Source organism: Lynx rufus, unplaced genomic scaffold, assembly GCF_022079265.1.
Source record: "Lynx rufus isolate CCGP_SWC_20201006 ecotype Redwood Valley unplaced genomic scaffold, mLynRuf1.p SCAF_24, whole genome shotgun sequence".
NCBI classification, from domain to species: domain Eukaryota; kingdom Metazoa; phylum Chordata; class Mammalia; order Carnivora; family Felidae; genus Lynx; species Lynx rufus.
Genome location: NW_025814839.1, coordinates 9,516,749 through 9,533,346, shown reverse-complemented (window position 1 = coordinate 9,533,346; position 16,598 = coordinate 9,516,749). Strand labels below are relative to the sequence as shown.

At 41.6% G+C, this 16,598-nt stretch overlaps 1 protein-coding gene across 3 annotated transcripts in view; it reads left to right on the top strand.

Annotated features, from left to right (window-relative positions):
• The first annotated feature begins 238 nt into the window (after positions 1-238).
• The window catches only part of TAOK3 (TAO kinase 3), a 179,873-nt gene continuing 163,513 nt past the window's right edge, over positions 239-16,598 (top strand). Inside the window, exon 1 of one of the 3 annotated variants that reach the window (XM_047088041.1) lies at positions 239-322. The gene's annotated coding sequence lies outside the window, so the exon portion shown is untranslated. Of the gene's footprint in view, positions 323-10,031; positions 10,134-10,548; positions 10,748-16,598 lie in introns of those variants that run through there. The other 2 variants (XM_047088042.1, XM_047088040.1) reach the window with 2 other exon arrangements.

The window sequence follows — 16,598 nt, the reverse complement described above, 5'->3', positions numbered from 1 at the left end:
AGACCGCGGGGCGGAGCGCGCTCTGCGCAGTCGGGTGCGATTGGCCACCCCTGGCAGGAGCCGCACCTCGGACAGCAGCAGCGGCAGCCGCGGGAGGGTCCGTGTGGCGCCCGGCGGCGACGGCGGCGGGGTCCTGCGTGACAAGAGTGGGACCAGACACCGAGACCGCGGGCGGAGGTCCGCGCGGCCGTACCCGGCACTGAGCGGCGCGACCCGGGGATCCTCCGGGGGACGAGCGGCAGAAGAGCGACTCGGGAACAAGTGTGCGAGAGGAAGCGGCGGTGGCGACGCCGGGCCCGGGAGTGGTGACAGCAGGTCTGAGGTGAGAGCACCGGGGCGCGGGACGGTGACAGAGTGAGCCGAGGTGAGGGGACCCTGGGCGGAGTGAGGTCGGGAGGACTCGAGCGAGGAGAGTTCGGGAGCGGGTTTGTCGGGACTGGGGAGAGGGGACTCGGAGAGGAGCGCGCAGCGCGGGTCTCAGCGGGGACCCCGAGAGGGCTTGGGACAGCGGGTCCAGTGGAGGGGGAGGTCCCCCAGAGGGCTTGGGACCTCGGGTGTGAAGGGAGGGGACTCCGAGAGGGGCCGGGACAGCGGGTCTCAGGGGAACCCCGAGACTGCTTGGGACAGCGGGTCCGGTGGGGGGGTCCCCGAGAGGGCTTGGGGCAGCGGGTCTGATGGGAGGGACCCCCGAGAGGGGCCGGGACAGGGGGCCTGGGGGGGGGTGTCTCCGAGAGGACTTGGGGTAGCTGGTCTGATGGGAGGGACCCCCGGGAGGGGCCGGGACAGGGGGCCTGGGGGGGGGGTGTCTCCGAGAGGGCTTGCAAAAGCAGGTTTGATGGAAGGGACCCCCTAGAGGGGCCGGGACAGAGGGTCTCGGGAGAACCCCGAGACTGCTTGGGACAGGGGGTCCGGTGGGGGGGGTGTCCCCGAGAGGGCTTGGGGCAGCAGGTCTGACGGGAGGGACCCCCGGGAGGGGCTGGGACAGGGGCCCTGGGGGGGGGTGTCTCCGAGAGGGCTTGGGGCAGCGGGTCTGATGGAAGGGACCCCCGGGAGGGGCCGGGACAGGGGGCCTGGGGGAGGGGGTGTCTCCGAGAGGGCTTGGGGCAGCGGGTCTGATGGGAGGGACCCCCGAGAGGGGCCGGGACAGAGGGCCTGCGGGGGGTGGTCTCCGAGAGGGCTTGCAAAAGCAGGTTTGATGGAAGGGACCCCCTAGAGGGGCCGGGACGGAGGGTCGGGGGGGGGAGGAGGGGCTCCCGAGAGGGCTTGCAAAAGCAGGTCTGATGGGAGGGACCCCCGGGAGGGGCCGGGACAGCGGGTGTGAGGAGGACCCGGAGACTAGCTTCGGAGCGCCCGAGTGGACGTGGGAGAGGGGACCGAGCCTGGGTCGGGGTCGCCGCGCTGAGTCAGGGACTGCGGGCAGCGCAGAGCGAGGGGACGCGTGCCACCCGCAGGGTCTGCAGTCAGCCGACCTCCTCGAGGGTGGTGTCTCAGTGAGACGTGGGACAGCCCGAGCCCTAGTGAGTCCGTGAAGCAGGGATTATGTAATGACACCTCTCCCAAGTAGAACGCAAGGGCCGGAGGGTCTGGCAGAAGCGCACAGATGTTGGCGAGAGCCAGAGGCCGCCTGCCCGACCTCTCGTTGGCCCCTTGGCTTCCCATTTGTTTCTCCGAGCTTGGCGTGGATGCCTTGAAAGCGAGGGGCTCCCTGACCTTGGTAACCTTAAAACCAGGACGTGAAAAGTTGGAGAGGGCTTCTCCAACTCACTACCAACCAGTTGAAAGGGAAAGGGATCCTTTTGGAGCCCCGTGTGGGATGGTGATGGTGATAGACCCCGCATGTCTCATTTTAGCTCAAGGAGCGAGGAAACGTTTTTAGGTTTAGCAGCACTTTGGTATCACTGTTTACAATGCAGGTTCAAAGGAACCAGACACTAAGTTTTGACTGTTTAACTTTGCTGTGCTGGAGGCAGTGGGAAGGTCAAACTAAATTTTGAAACGAGGTATTGGAGTCGCTAAGCTAACGGCACTTTGCAATGAGATTTCTCATCCAGAAAAAGCCACCAAGACTGAGCTTCAGGCACAGTTCCAGGACTAGCTAAGGAGAGAGATAAGCCTATTTAAACCAGAAAGTGCCCTGGTAGGAGGCAAGGGCGTACCTATTAAAATGCTGAAACCAATAGCCGAGAGCCAGAGGGGGTGGAAACTGGGGGGCAGCCTCCTACTTTGACGGATGTGAAAGTTAAACTAATGACCAGGCTAGTCGTTCACAATACTTAGGCTATGTTAATATTGCCCTGACTACCTTTCACATGTTCCCTTGAACGCACACGACTTGTTACAGTTGTACCCAGTAGTTTGGCATTTGAAATTTTTAATCTTTTTCTCTGGGTGTTGTTCCTCCTCACCCCTTCTCTTTGCGACTGATTTCTGTTTTTACAGGAGCAGACTTAGAAACGGGATGGTTTGGGGGAAATAATGGGGAATGTCATTATCATCTCACGGTTAGATATTTTCTTTGTTTCTGGTTTAGAATGTCTTATTAGAAGCTTTCAGGGGCACCTGGGTGGCTCAGCCGGTTAAGCGTCAGACTTCAGCTCAGCTCATGATCTTGTCCATCCCGAGTTCGAGCCCCGCGTCAGGCTCTGTGCTGACAGCTCAGAGCCTGGAGCCTGTTTCAGATTTTGTCTGTCTCTCTCTCTCTCTCTCTCTGCCCCTCCCCCACTCGCGCTCATGCGTGTGCTCACGCCCATGCATTCTCTCTCTCTCAAAAATAAATAAACACTAAAAAAATTTTTTTTTTAAAGGAAGCTTTTGCTGTGTGTAATAATTGGCTGTTTCAACGGAGGGAGAAGACCTTATTTCCCAAAGACATAATGGAGAAGGCTTACATAGAACTGCCTATTTAAATCCAAGCCAGAAATTACTGAAGTCACTGTCATCAGGGTGATAGTAAATAGAGGACCTAAGGTGTGTTAAGTAGGATTATTTCATGCTAAATTTATTTCTCCAGAACCCTCAGCCAAATTCAAGTAAAAAATAAAGTTCATTAATGCAAGAGGTTATTTACAAGGGGCAATGTCGTCATTATGTAGTGCACATAACTTATGACATGGTCTGTGGAAGGACTGGGAATCTCAGTACCAATAATTCTACAAAGTAATAGAAATGTCTGCGCAGATAAGCTCTTTGATCATACTTGTTAGCTCATTTCTGACTGGTACAAATGGTAGCCTCTTAAGACAAAACATTTAATTCCTTAGAAGAAAGTGTTCTGATACTCCCCTGAGTGATGACCAAAGCAGTCATTTCAGCCACATTACATTATGGTGCTGATCCAGAAACCACGAAGAGAGATTCATTGTAACAGAGTTTTTAGTGATAGAAAGGGCCTATAGTGACTTTTTATTCCTTGGGGTGATGAGTGGGTGGGTAGGAATTCTGTGGGAATTTATTTTCATTAATTTCACAAAATAAAACTACACTACGAGAAACTATAAATATGTGAAGTCGTTACACCTATGTTCATTTATACTGTTTCTTTTCAATTAGGGGCACCTGGGTGGCTCGGCCAGTTGAGCATCTGACTCTTGATTTTGACTCAGGTCATGATCCCAGGGTCATGGGATCCACGCTGAGTGTGGATCCTGCTTAAGAGTCTCTCCCCTCTATCTCCCCCTGCCCATCTCTGTCTCTCTCCCCAGCTCACGCGCTCTCGCTTTCTCTGAGATAAAAAGAAATAAATAAAAATTAAAAATACACATGTACTGAAAAGAAGAAATTAAGGAGGAGCCTTCCACTTCCATATGAACTGTGGTTATAGCAACCACATAATTCAAGTCCTTGTTGGTCTGCAGTTCTCGAACTGTTCTTACTCTTTGTTTGACTACCCACTAAGTACAATACCCACTTTACACTTTTCTTTACCACTTGAGAGTACACAGTCAAACCATTGTCATCTCAGTCTGCCTTGATATCTAATTTGTTTTCATGTTTAAGCCAACCTGAAAAATTCTCATTGCTTGCCGGTGTTCATATTTGTTGGTTTCAGTAGCACAGGAGAACGAAAAGTATTGATACTTTTATTTTAGAGTCTCAGTTAAAAGCCTCTTTCCTTCATAATCTTTTCCTCTAGTCTTTGTTTCTTCCCTCCCTGCGAAAAGAAAACAGATTGACAGGCAGAAAGAAAGTTTCTCTCTAAAAGTTTTTTTTGTGACTCCCCTAGAGGAAGACTTCTTTTCAGTCTTCAATGAGATTCAATGAGCTCATCTTCCATGATCCCGTCAACCAGAGAGGACAGTTTTGAATTAGTATTTTTGAGTTGTGAGATACTGTGCAGTTGCATTTGAGCTTAGGGAGTTTAGGTTGTGATTATTTAGCTTTATCATCCATTTAATTGGTTGCTTTGTTATTTATGAGAATATATTAAAAATTTGTTACCGTTTAGTAAACTCAGACTGAGAAAAAAAAAAAACAAGTGGTATCTATCAGTCTAGCTATCATTAAAGATATATTGAGTTTATGGGCCAAAATGTGATCTAACTCCTTTCTAAGCTATAGGCATCGAATTAAAAGCAACAACTATTTAGAATTTTTAGGATAACCAACAGGGATTACATTGATAAATTATCATTCCAGCTTTATGTTAAATTTACCTAAATTTTTTTTTAATTTTTTTTTCAACGTTTATTTATTTTTGGGACAGAGAGAGACAGAGCATGAACGGGGGAGGGGCAGAGAGAGAGGGAGACACAGAATCGGAAACAGGCTCCAGGCTCTGAGCCATCAGCCCAGAGCCCGACGCAGGGCTCGAACTCACGGACTGCGAGATCGTGACCTGGCTGAAGTCGGACGCTTAACTGACTGCGCCACCCAGGCGCCCCAACCTAAATTTTTTTTTAATGTTAATTATTTCAGAGAGAGAGAGACAGAGATAGAGCGTGAGTGGGGGAGGGCAGAGAGAGAGGGAGACACAGGATCTGAAGCAGGCTCCAGGCTCCAAGCAGCCAACACAGAGCCCGACATGAGGCTCGAACTCATGAACTGAGCGATCACAATGTTAGCCGAAGTTGGATGCTCAACTGACTGAGCCACCAGGCGCCCCTTACCTAAACATTTTATAAATCAACCTAACGTGTTTTTTTTTTCCCATCTGACCTGAGATTTGATAAAAGACATCGAATCTCAATTATTTCTATCTTACAAGAGAATGATGCAGGGTCCTGTTTCTTGATTTGTTAACACAGATCAACCTCCTGTCCATTGTCAGCTATTCCACACAGACATATTTTTCATCCCCAGAGCGAGTGAGAAAGAGAATATGCCTTGGAATGGACATTTTATTCCTAGGAAAACCTGTTCCCATTAAACAAAGAGGTGTGGCCCATGTAGCATTAGGTACTAATACCGAGAATTGACATGCTGGAGTCTAGTCTTTGGGACCCTTTCCACTTCACCTGTAGCCTCAGTGAAATAATGGATAGCAAATTCAACCACACAATGTACATTTTGTTACATTTAATATTATAGTGAATTATCAAAGTGCCCACTGGAAGATTTCAGTTTTATTTCCATCCACTATTTCTGATGGACAATGGGATAAACCTTTATTTCCAAATCAAAGTAAGAGTCTGGGCACTATGCATTTATTTTCATATGTTTTAGCTTCTAATGACACTGGCTTATGTCCACAACAATCAAGGCTCAGGACAATTCAAATAGATTTTGTTTACCCATTACATTAGATGTCACTAACCAAGGCAGAATGCTTTCTTAAATAAACTAATAATCTAAGTAGTTTGGCAGTAGACACACAAAATAGAATCGTAGTTCATGGCCAATTTTCCGTTCTGTTGTGAACATTCACCTTTACTTTTTGAAGGGTATGTGTGTAAATACTCAAATATTTGCAAAAACCACATATAGTTTTCATTTATTTTATTTTTTTAAATATAACTTACTGTCAAATTGGGTTATATCCAACACCCAGTGCTCATCCCAACAAGTGCCCTCCTCAATGCCCATCACCCACTTTCCCTCCCCGCCCCCCCCCACCATCCACCTTCAGTTTGTTCTCTGTATTTAAGAGTCTCTTGTGTAAAACCACATGTAGTTTTTAAATGATCTAGGTCAAGAATTAATAGCACAGATACAAAATTACACTATTATGCTTCCTGTACCCTTATGTTTCTATTGTCTCTTGTGTAAAAGTTCTCTTCTGTCATTGCATACCAGTTCCTTGTTGACACCTGCTTGTCTTTTAGCAGCCAGTGAGCACTTCGAGGCAGTGAACTGCTAGGTCTTACTCATCGTTGCATTTCCCCATTCCAAGTTTAGTACCAGGCACAAAGTATGAAGGATGCTCTATAAATGTGAATTGAATGAGTGAATGGATTAATGATGAGCAAATTAGCAGATTATGTTTACGTTCACACTTTGTTTCTTACACACCGAAAGAGACAGGGATTCAGTTGGAACATGTGAGTGAATGTTAGCATTATCTATCTCTCGTATAAGAAACAGCGTGATACATTGGAAGGAGAAAGGGCCTCACGCTCAGGCAGACCTAGGCATCTACTTTGGCTTTGTCACTATGCCAGCTGGTTTACCCTGGGTAAGTTACTTAAGTCTTAAAGCTCTCAATTCTCTCATCTGTCAAATAAGAATACATACTTCACAGTCTTCTTAAAAGGAATAAATGAAGCAGTTTACGTAAAGCGCCAAGCACACTGACAAGCACATGAAAGTGTTTAATAAATGGTAGCTGCCTGTTCATTTAATCACTCGAAACAATTTTTTTGTTGTTTTTGCTCTACTCCCAGCATCTAATCAGTTGCTAAATCTGATGGCTCCTGACTCCAAAAAGAATAATTAATAGATTCTCATATAGGGAAATTGAGACAGGGTAAATGACTTCCCATGGTCAGACAGACAGTGCAGACTTGACCCCCGTGACCTAGATCTGATTTTTCAACTCACTACACTTTCCACTTCATACCTCTCAATGTTCCAAGAAGGAACTAACGAGGTCCTTCATAAGGTGCTAGGGAAGGACTGCTGTGACAGTCTTCCAGTCTCCTTTTCATCCTTCTGATACACACTGTGGCTCTCTCACTCTCCCTAAAGCACAGCTCTGATTTTGTCATTCACATGTTCAAAACCTTTAGTAATTCCCCATGGCCAGATTTATCAAACTGTCTTTCAGTTTCTATTGCTCCATAATCCGTGTGTGTGTGTGTGTGTGTGTGCGCGCGCGCACGCACGAGAGCATGTGTATCCTATGCCCCCACCAGACCAGCCTACTTACTGAGCACTTACTGACTTGACATCTTCAGGTCTTTTGTTGCTGACATTTCTCTTCCCTAGAATGCCTTCTGCTTTTCCTTTTTCAGACCTACCTCTCAGGCCATCTTCCGTGAGGCCTTTTCTGATCATCCTCCTTGCTACTCTTTCCTTTAAATTCCTTAAGTACTTTGTGTATTTTCTTATTACATTAATACTCTCTCTGATCTTATATGATAGGGTTCATACTTATCTTTTCTAGGTGTCCATCCTTTTAATATTAAAAGGACAGTGTCTTACACATCTAACCAAGTATCTTGCAACTAGTATCTGCTCAATAAATATTTGTTGAATTGTATTAAATTTAAATACTTAGTTTAGGTTCAAAAGTAATAGTTAAATATAATTATTGCTGCCGGTGAAGAGAACAGAAATAATTCCTTTTTTAAATGTTTGTCTTGAGAGAGAAAGAGAGCAAGAAGGGGTAGAGAGAAAGGGAGACAGAGATCCCAAGCAGGCTCCACACTGTCAGCACAGAGCCTGACAGAGGGCTCGAACTCACAAACTTTGAGATCATGACATGAGCCAAAATCAAGAGTTGGACACTTAACCGACTGAGCCACCCAGGCGCCCCAGAAATAATTCTTAAGTGAAGAATTCACTTCTGACCCTGGCACTTGGTAAAGTCAATGCCAGTGCTAGCAAGTATTTGGAAACTTGTATGTTCATATGCAGCTTGATAATATTCCCTAAAGTGACCTTTGACTCTGAGTATGTAGGATTTGTTACTTTTGTTTCCTGATGATGTTTTCATCTATAAGGAATGAGTTCTAACTTCCTGTCTTTGGAAGTTTGTTTTCCTTTCTCTGGGTATTAGCAACAAATAAAATAAGATTCCCTTTCATTTGCAACAGAAGGCGGTTGGAGGTTGTTCAATTTGAGTCGGAGGTAGAGTCTGGGAGAGATCTAATACTCTGCTCTTCGAGAGCAAAGTTCCTTACTTTGTGATATAATTTGCAACTGTGAGCAAGTACTTATTGTTATGTCTACCTTCCATGTTGTATTCTTCTCCACAGTGCTTACTACCTTCTGACATACCGAGTATTTTGTTTATCTTATCTTTCTACCCTACAATGTAGACTATGAAAGCAGAGATTTTGATTTTGTTCATTGCCGTATTCCTGCCTGTAGAAGAGTGCCTACCATGTAGTAGGTGCTCAATAGATATTTGTTCAATGACTAAGTAGATCAGTTTGTCTTTGGGAATTCCTCCAATTTGTTGGCTAAAATTTAGAAGGTTTTGTTATTTTAAATATAGGAAGTAAAATCCTGAGGAAGTGTAAGGCATAGCTTGGAAGAGTAGAGTTTACCTGTATGTTTTACTGTCTCTGGGTTTTACATTTGTCTTTGAGCAGACATGGTTTTAATATATTTGTGTTTTATTGAACGCAAACAAAAGCCATTCCTACCACCACACCATATGATTGTGTCTCGGTCTGGCTAAAATCTAAGAAAACTGTTTATCGTAACAAAATCTAATGGAAGCTTGCTGGCATACCTCTTAAGCGTCAGAGGGTAATAAGACCAAAAGTATAATAAAATTCATTACAGGGGCATTAGCTCATTAAAAGCACTTCACTTTGTTTGTCTTAGGTGCTAATTTTAACCTTGAAAATTGGTCAGATCGAGCTTCTGATATTGATTTGGGGTTATCAGTTTTCTGCATGTACAAGTAATTCGATTTGAAATGTGTTTTAAGCCTGAATTAAAAGTACTTAGTCACTGGTGACTCATGGTGAGAAGTTCTTCCTTTTCCCTGCTGGAACATATGCCATTGCCTCCAACCTGGCTTTTTTGAAACCTTGAAAATATAAAGAATCCTACTTTTATGTACTAGGTTCTGGAAAAGTTCCTCTAGGTTTAAGGTGGTGGCCTTAGTGACAATATTTTTTAATAACGAGCACTACCATTGACTTTCCAAATATCTGTACAATTTTTTTACTTTATGGGAATTTTTTCATCATATATGAAATTGTCAAAAGTCTACTAGATAGTGTGTGAATGACCACAAGGACTTTGTTTTGTTCATTGTTTTTTTTAATAATTATTTTCGTGTTTGTTTATTTTTGAGAGAGAGAGCACAAGTAGAGGAAGGGCAGCAAGAGAGGGAGATATAGAATCTGAAGCAGGCTCCAGGTGCTGAGCTGTCAGCACAGACCCTGACGCATGGCTTGAATCCACGAACCGTGAGATCATGACCTGAGCCAAAGTTGGACGCTTAACTGACTGAGCCACCCTGGCACCCCTGTTTTGTTTTTATTGTGTTCCTGGTGCCTAGAACAGTGCTTTGTACAGAGAAAACAATTTACATATTCGTTGAGTGAAGTTACATATATTCTTAATGATAGCACATCTTAGAAAAATAATGAAAGTCTGTTGATGTAAATTTTCTCCAGCCCTGTTGAATTAGCTAATCGTCCATTTACAATCAACCAGGTTTGGGAGGCTCTTGAATTAGCCCAAGGTAGTTCTGCCCTAACAGCTCTTAGCATTGATTGTGCCAACCTGAAATCTCCCTTAGTGGTTCACTTGCAAAAGGAAGAGTAAATCGGCAACACCCATAGGCACTTGCACCTGTGGGAACCAATGGGCGTCCTAACAGGAAATGCTTTCAGCTTGCAATACCCATAGTAATGTGCAGCACCCAGGTCATGCTGTTTTTATCTGCAGTTCCTTATTAGGACTGTACAACGCTTCTTGAAGTTTTTAAATTTATGTTTAAAAGAGAATGATCTTTAAATTTGAGGAATAAAATGTGAATGGTTATTTTCCTCTTCCTCATTATCAAGGAATTGGTGAGTTGTCCTCCTTTGAGTTCTTTACCTTCTAATCTTGTGTCCCCTGAAATGTTCCTCTAGCACATGGGGAGAGGGGGAATGGAGAGTACATAAGTGTAATTAAAACTTACACTAGTATTATTATCAATAATAATGGGCAGTTCTAATATTTACAGGATACCATAATGGTAGGTATTGATAAAATTTCATAGATTTTTACCTAAGATTTGTTTAGCTCGAGTGAGTTTTCCTCTTTTGTAGGGACTGGGGAAAAAATGTCAGGAAAAGTTTTTAGAAACTTCTTCCCAAAATGTCAAAACATAAAGCTGTATACATTAATGTAATGCTGTTAACGTTAGCTATCTGACCAGGAAGTACTTTCTTTAAGCCTCATGTATAAAACTGTGTCTATAATAACTTCCTTTCTCGGAATGAAGGTGCTGATAGTGTGGTGGTGTTCTTACAACTTAAGCTGAGCTCAGTTTTATTTTTCCTAATGAAAAAGTGGCAGCTTTTTAAAGAGAGCCATCTCTGGGGCAATCTTAACTTACTGTTGGAGCTAAATAAAGAATTTTTAAAGTATTTAATATGTCGGATTGGAGATGCAGGACGTGCATTTGAGAAGATCTACTGTGAGTAAGCTTCGTGTTTTGTTTTACATTTAGCGTCTTATAAATATGGTTTGTGTCTAAACGTTGTTAATAAACTATTTCTTGAATTTCGTGTGAATATTTATGGCCTTAGCTCAACGTCCAGCTGAGAGTAATCAACCTCAAATATCACTGGATTCCTGTGCTCTATTTATTTTAATTTGTAGTTTGATATTCTACAAATAAATAGTGGGAATTTTTTTCAGAAATTGTTTTTTTTTCTTCTAGATAAGTGAGGTAAATGCTGAGCTGCAAACAAAATATCAAAATCTTGTCAGAAGAGTCTTTTAAACAAAAATTTTAAATACAATGAAGGCTATTTTGGTTAAATGGGTGTAGTTTGTGCTTGTGATTGATATTCCTGTAAAACAGTGTTTCAAAATGAAGCTACTCAAAATGGCACCCTGTTCATCCTAGAGATCTTAAAAAAGATCAAGGCCATGTCCTAATTTTCTTCTTTCCCAGCAAGGGAAAATAGGATAGAAAGCAGAGCAATTTCTTGAATGTTATACCAAATTTACAGACAGAAGAGTCAGAAGATTTGATCACATTTACCTTGTTTTATAATTTTTTGTTTTGTTTTAGTACATAAGGTTATTTACTTATTAAAGTATAAAAATATCTTATCCATGAGGTAATAATTTATGGGACTACTCTAGTCCATAAAATGAAATTAGATGAAGTAGGAAAGTAAATAATTTTTTTTAACAGCTCGTGGTTTTTATGTTGAAAAGTTAATGCAAAATATTTTATAAGCCAGGAAAGCTACTTTAATAATTTCTTTACCAATTTCACTGGGCTCTTAGAACAAGGTTTAAATGAAATGTATATAATCCTGACTTCCAAACTCTTAATACTGTACGTGTTAGATGTGTAAATTAAAGTCTAACAATTGTACATAAGGATGCATTTTCATTTGAGAAGCATTGCCGTGGATGTGACCAATTTGAGGCCTCTAGCCTTCTGATATATAAATAAGGAAATTAAAACTTTCAAATAATCTTTGAAATGTGATGGTATAGAGCATGTGGGTTTTTTTTTTTTTATTTATGAACGTTAAACACTTTACGGTTTATGTTTCAGCTTTTATAGATAGGGAGGCCTTTTATAGATTGTTATATCAGCGCTCCACAAATATCCCAGTCATCGCTTGCATAGGGGTGGGGCAGAGGAAGTAGGTGGGGCTTCACGGTAGTGACAGATTATTGCAGATTATATGGCTGCCTGCCAAAGCGCCACTGGTTGGAAGAGTGGAAGTTACTAACTGCATCTATTAATTTGTACATGTTTTATTTGTAACCATTTAAAACTGCTGGTTTCATACACAGGTGGCAAATGTTAAACTTTGAATCACTTGACATCTGCTTAATGTTCGGTTCTTTAGTTTACCTTGGTCGTATTCCTTGCACAGGCTGCCAAGATCACACTGACCATTTTGCGGAAGACCGTGTGTTAGCAGAAAAAAAGGGGAGGGGCGCACAGAACTTTAAACGATAACTGCTTTACTGTCTAGTTAAAGTGTTGCAGGGTTAAAATGTAAGGTGTCCCATCATGCTTAGGCAATTTATATAAAATCCTAATAAAAACAATCATGCCTTGTGAATGAGTTTGTAGTTTTCGATTGTATTGGTTCGGTTTGAAATTGAGATTCCTACTGTTGCAACATAAAAGGAAGCTTTGTAGAGGAAATATGACATCTTTGCCCAGATGCATAAAGAGGGAATTAACAGTGGGGAGTTATTATTAGAGGGGTCTTCTTATGAATATATTTTATGTACTGAGAAGTATCTCTCAAAGTTTAGTTTCTATTTCAGGGTCACTGGCAGAAGTTCAATAGGTTGCTCAGTTGGATAGTGTAATAAAAAATTACTTTTAAAAGCATTTTGATGTCACCAACCCGCCTAGTTAGTCTTGATCTAGCTGATCTCAGTGATAGCATTTTTTAAAAATGTAACCAAATTGAGAAGACATTGAGATGCTGTGAATACCATCAAATGGCCATGTAATATAAGTGTCCTTCTAAGAGAGAGGCCAGTTAACTTCGTTCCCTAGCAGTGTCCCACTGTCCTTCAGAAATAGAGTGCACTGTTTTCAGTATAAGGAAAGCTTAGAAGTGAGTCAAGGAACCTGTCCACTTGTATCACTGACAGTTATTAAATGTTCCTCCCTAACTCTTTTACACAGTGAGTAACATGTCCAGGTTCCTTATATCTGTTACTTTTGGTTTCAGTAACATATGTTTGGGGTTTGCAGTATAATAATTAACAAGAGCATATCAGATGAGCATGTCTGCCACATGCAGCTCACTAACTTTGTGACCTTATACAAATCCCTTAACTCTTGAAGCCTTGGTTTCTTCAACTGTAAAATGGACACAATCATAGTACCTACTTTAGGGATTGTTGTGAGGATCAAGTGAAATTATGTATTAAAGGAACAAGTTTGACTGCACGTTGTAAAAGAAGAGCTCGGCGAATGATAGTAGATATGGTTACTTTTGCCGTTTTGGGACATTTCAGTTCTTTTTCACAGTTCTACCAGAAAATGGTCGTGGGAAGATAAATAAAACAATACATACAATAATGTATAGATAATAGAGTCAGTCTTACCATAGTAGAAGTATTTAGGGAGTACCATGGGAACACATGAATGAAATCTACATATCTTACCTGTTTACACTACTCCTCTTACCACGTTATATACTGCCCATCCTAAGGGGAGAGGGGAAGCAGGGGAAGAGTTGACTGTAGATTTAAGTAATTATTAGTATAAAAAATTAGTGAATGTGCCAAATTTAGCTTTAATAACATGTGGCTGTTACTAAAAAACATGTGGGGTTTTTTTTTATATGAAATTTATTGTCAAATTGGTTTCCATACAACACCCAGTGCTCATCCCAACAGGTGGAGGGTTTTGTTTGTTTTGTTTTGTTTAACTTTTTTAATGTTTGTTTACTTTTGAGAGAGAAACAGAGCATGGGGTGGGGAGGGGCAGAGAGAGAGACACACACAGAATCCAAAGCAGGTTCCAGGCTCTGAGCTGTCAGCATAGAGCCCAATGTAGGGCTTGAACTCACGAACTGTAAGATCGTGACCTGAGCTGAAGTCAGAGGCTTAACCTGCTGAGCCACCCAGGTGCCCCTGTTGTTTTTCACTTCTGAGAATTTCCTCCCAATTTGATATAGCTCAGCTTAGGAAAGCAACATGGCAAAGTGTTGATTTCTTAATTTATTTTCTCAACAGAATTTGTTTTCTTCTGACTGGATCACTATCATAAAGTTAAAAGTATGTCTCAAGATTTTAGATCAGCTCAAAAAAAGTTCGGTTTTTTAGGGGTGTTGGTTTGGTTTGGCTTTATTTGGGTGGAACCAGACAATAAATAATATATACACTTGAATATAAAGAAGAATGTTTTTGTTTTCACTGTCTTAGTGTCGGGGGTTCATATCCTGTAATGGGTCAGTTAACTTTATGTATTGAAAAACAACCAATTGTTACATAAGCAGACTTTCATGGGGCTGTGTTAACAAAGCAGATGTGAAATCTGGGGGCACCTACGGTAAATTCACCGAAGAAAGCAATGAAACTACTTATAGGGTATTTGAAAGACATTTAAGCTTTGTGAATATATTTTTAGTGTTGGAAATATCCAAGTCTTAATCTGTCGTGCAACTTCTTTACCTAGTAGGCAGCCGTTACATTAGTCTGTGTCTCATCCTCGCTTCTGGTACCCCCTAATTTTACAGTCTCAAGGCCCAGCACATTGCCACTGGAAGATCTGTGTATCTCTGTGCACCTGTCTTACTCAGACCCTTATGGCCTCATTCCTGGATTACCATAGCTGCCTTCCTTCATTTCCATCTGTTTTTTTCCAGCTCATCCTGATTAACCTTCTTTAAATGCTACTCCTCCCCTTTTCAGAAAGCTTCACTGGTTCCATGTTTTCCACCACATTAAATCTAACCTCTTCTGCCCGACGTTCAACGCCCTTGCTAATCTGTCCCACACTACTTATCCAGCTTCATTTCCTATGTTCTTCGCTCTTTCTGCTCTATTGAGGTCAGTCTGTCTCTGCAACACACCATGGTCTTCAGAGTCTGCGCCTCCTGTACTGTATCTACTTCACTCAAAAAGCCCTCCTTCTCTCTGCCTATTTTACCTTTTCTTCAAGACCCTGTGTAAAGTTTCACTTCCTGTTTGAAGTAAACTCAATTTTGCTGCAGAATCCCAGATTTTTAAGTTAGCAAACCAGTGAAAGAAAATGTGCATAGTGTCTTAAATGATTCAGTTTTACCTTCACTAATGATGTAAACATTTTGAGTACAAGGACCACATCTTACACTTAAATATTACACGGTTCCTCGAAGAATTCTGAGGCACCTGACCTTGATGTGAAGGAAAAGAAAGTAAATCTATTTCATCCTGCCTATCTAAAGTAAAGTCAACAATCCTAATATTGAAGAGACATGAATGTTTTTCCAATTTGGGTCAGGTCTGTCACCTCACTTAAAGAAAAATGTGAGGCAAATGAAGACAGTTTTGTAACTGAATATAGATTGACATGTTTCCTTTATGAGAAACGGTGTGTGTGTGTGTGTGTGTGTGTGTGTGTGTACGATTTTATTTCCTTCATTAATAAATAGCCAGCTGCCCTTGGAGAGGTTTAGTTTTGATATTAACAACTTTCCATCCTGTCACTGTAGATTAAATATGATCAATAAGTTTTATGTAATCAAGAAGTATTCTTACCCAATTCGTTAAGTAACCTAAGTATAAATGCCTACTGTGTATAACGTTAGGCTCTGTGAAGGGATATTGAAGTTACTTATATATGATCCCTAACCTCAAAAACTGTTAAGGAATTCTATTAGGGAAAACAAAACATATACTCAAAGCTTAAACATAACAATACTTGTTACTTCATTTGGATGTCTGTTGTTTTAATTCTCAATGAGTCTCCTCTCTTTTGAAATAATACATGCCTTCCTTGTATTGATGCCAAAGAGCATATAGGACAAACAAATGAAAAAAAAATTTTAAGCAAACTCCCATTGTTGTTTTTCCAGTTTTATGGAGGTATAATTGACCTGTAACATTCTATTAGTCCAAGGTGTACAGCATAATGATATGAGTTATGTATCTATTGTGAAATGATCACCACAATAAGTAACTGACACCATTCACCTCACATAAACTTTTTTTCCTTTGTGATGAGAACTTTTAAGATTTACTCTTAGCATCTTTCAAATATACAATATTATTAACTATAATCACCAGACTGTACATTACATCCCCAGAACATGTTTGTCTTATAAGTGTTTACCTTTCCACCACCTTCTCTCATTTTTCCCCACCCTCTACCACCTGCCTCTGGCCACCACCAATATATTCTCTGTGTCTATGAGTTCACTTTTTTTTAGATTCCACATGTAAGTGAGATCATACAGTGTTTTTTTCTCTGGCTTATTTTACTTAGCATAATGCCCTAAAGGTTCACCCATGTTGTCACAGATGGCAGGATTTCCTTCTTTTTTAAGGCTGAATAATAATCCACTGTATACAGATACTGCATTTTCTTTATCCATTCATTCATTGATGAACCCTTGAATTATTTCCATGTCTTGGCTATTGTAAATAATGCTGCAATGAACATGAGAGTGCAGATATCTTTTCAAGGTAGTGATTTCATTTCCTTTGGATATGTATCCAGGAGTGGCATTGCTGGATCATATGGTACTCTATCTTTAATCTTTTGAGGAACCTACGTATTGTTTTCTATAGTGGCTGCACCAGTTTACCCTCCCACTATTTTTTGTACATGCCTTCCTTTGTAT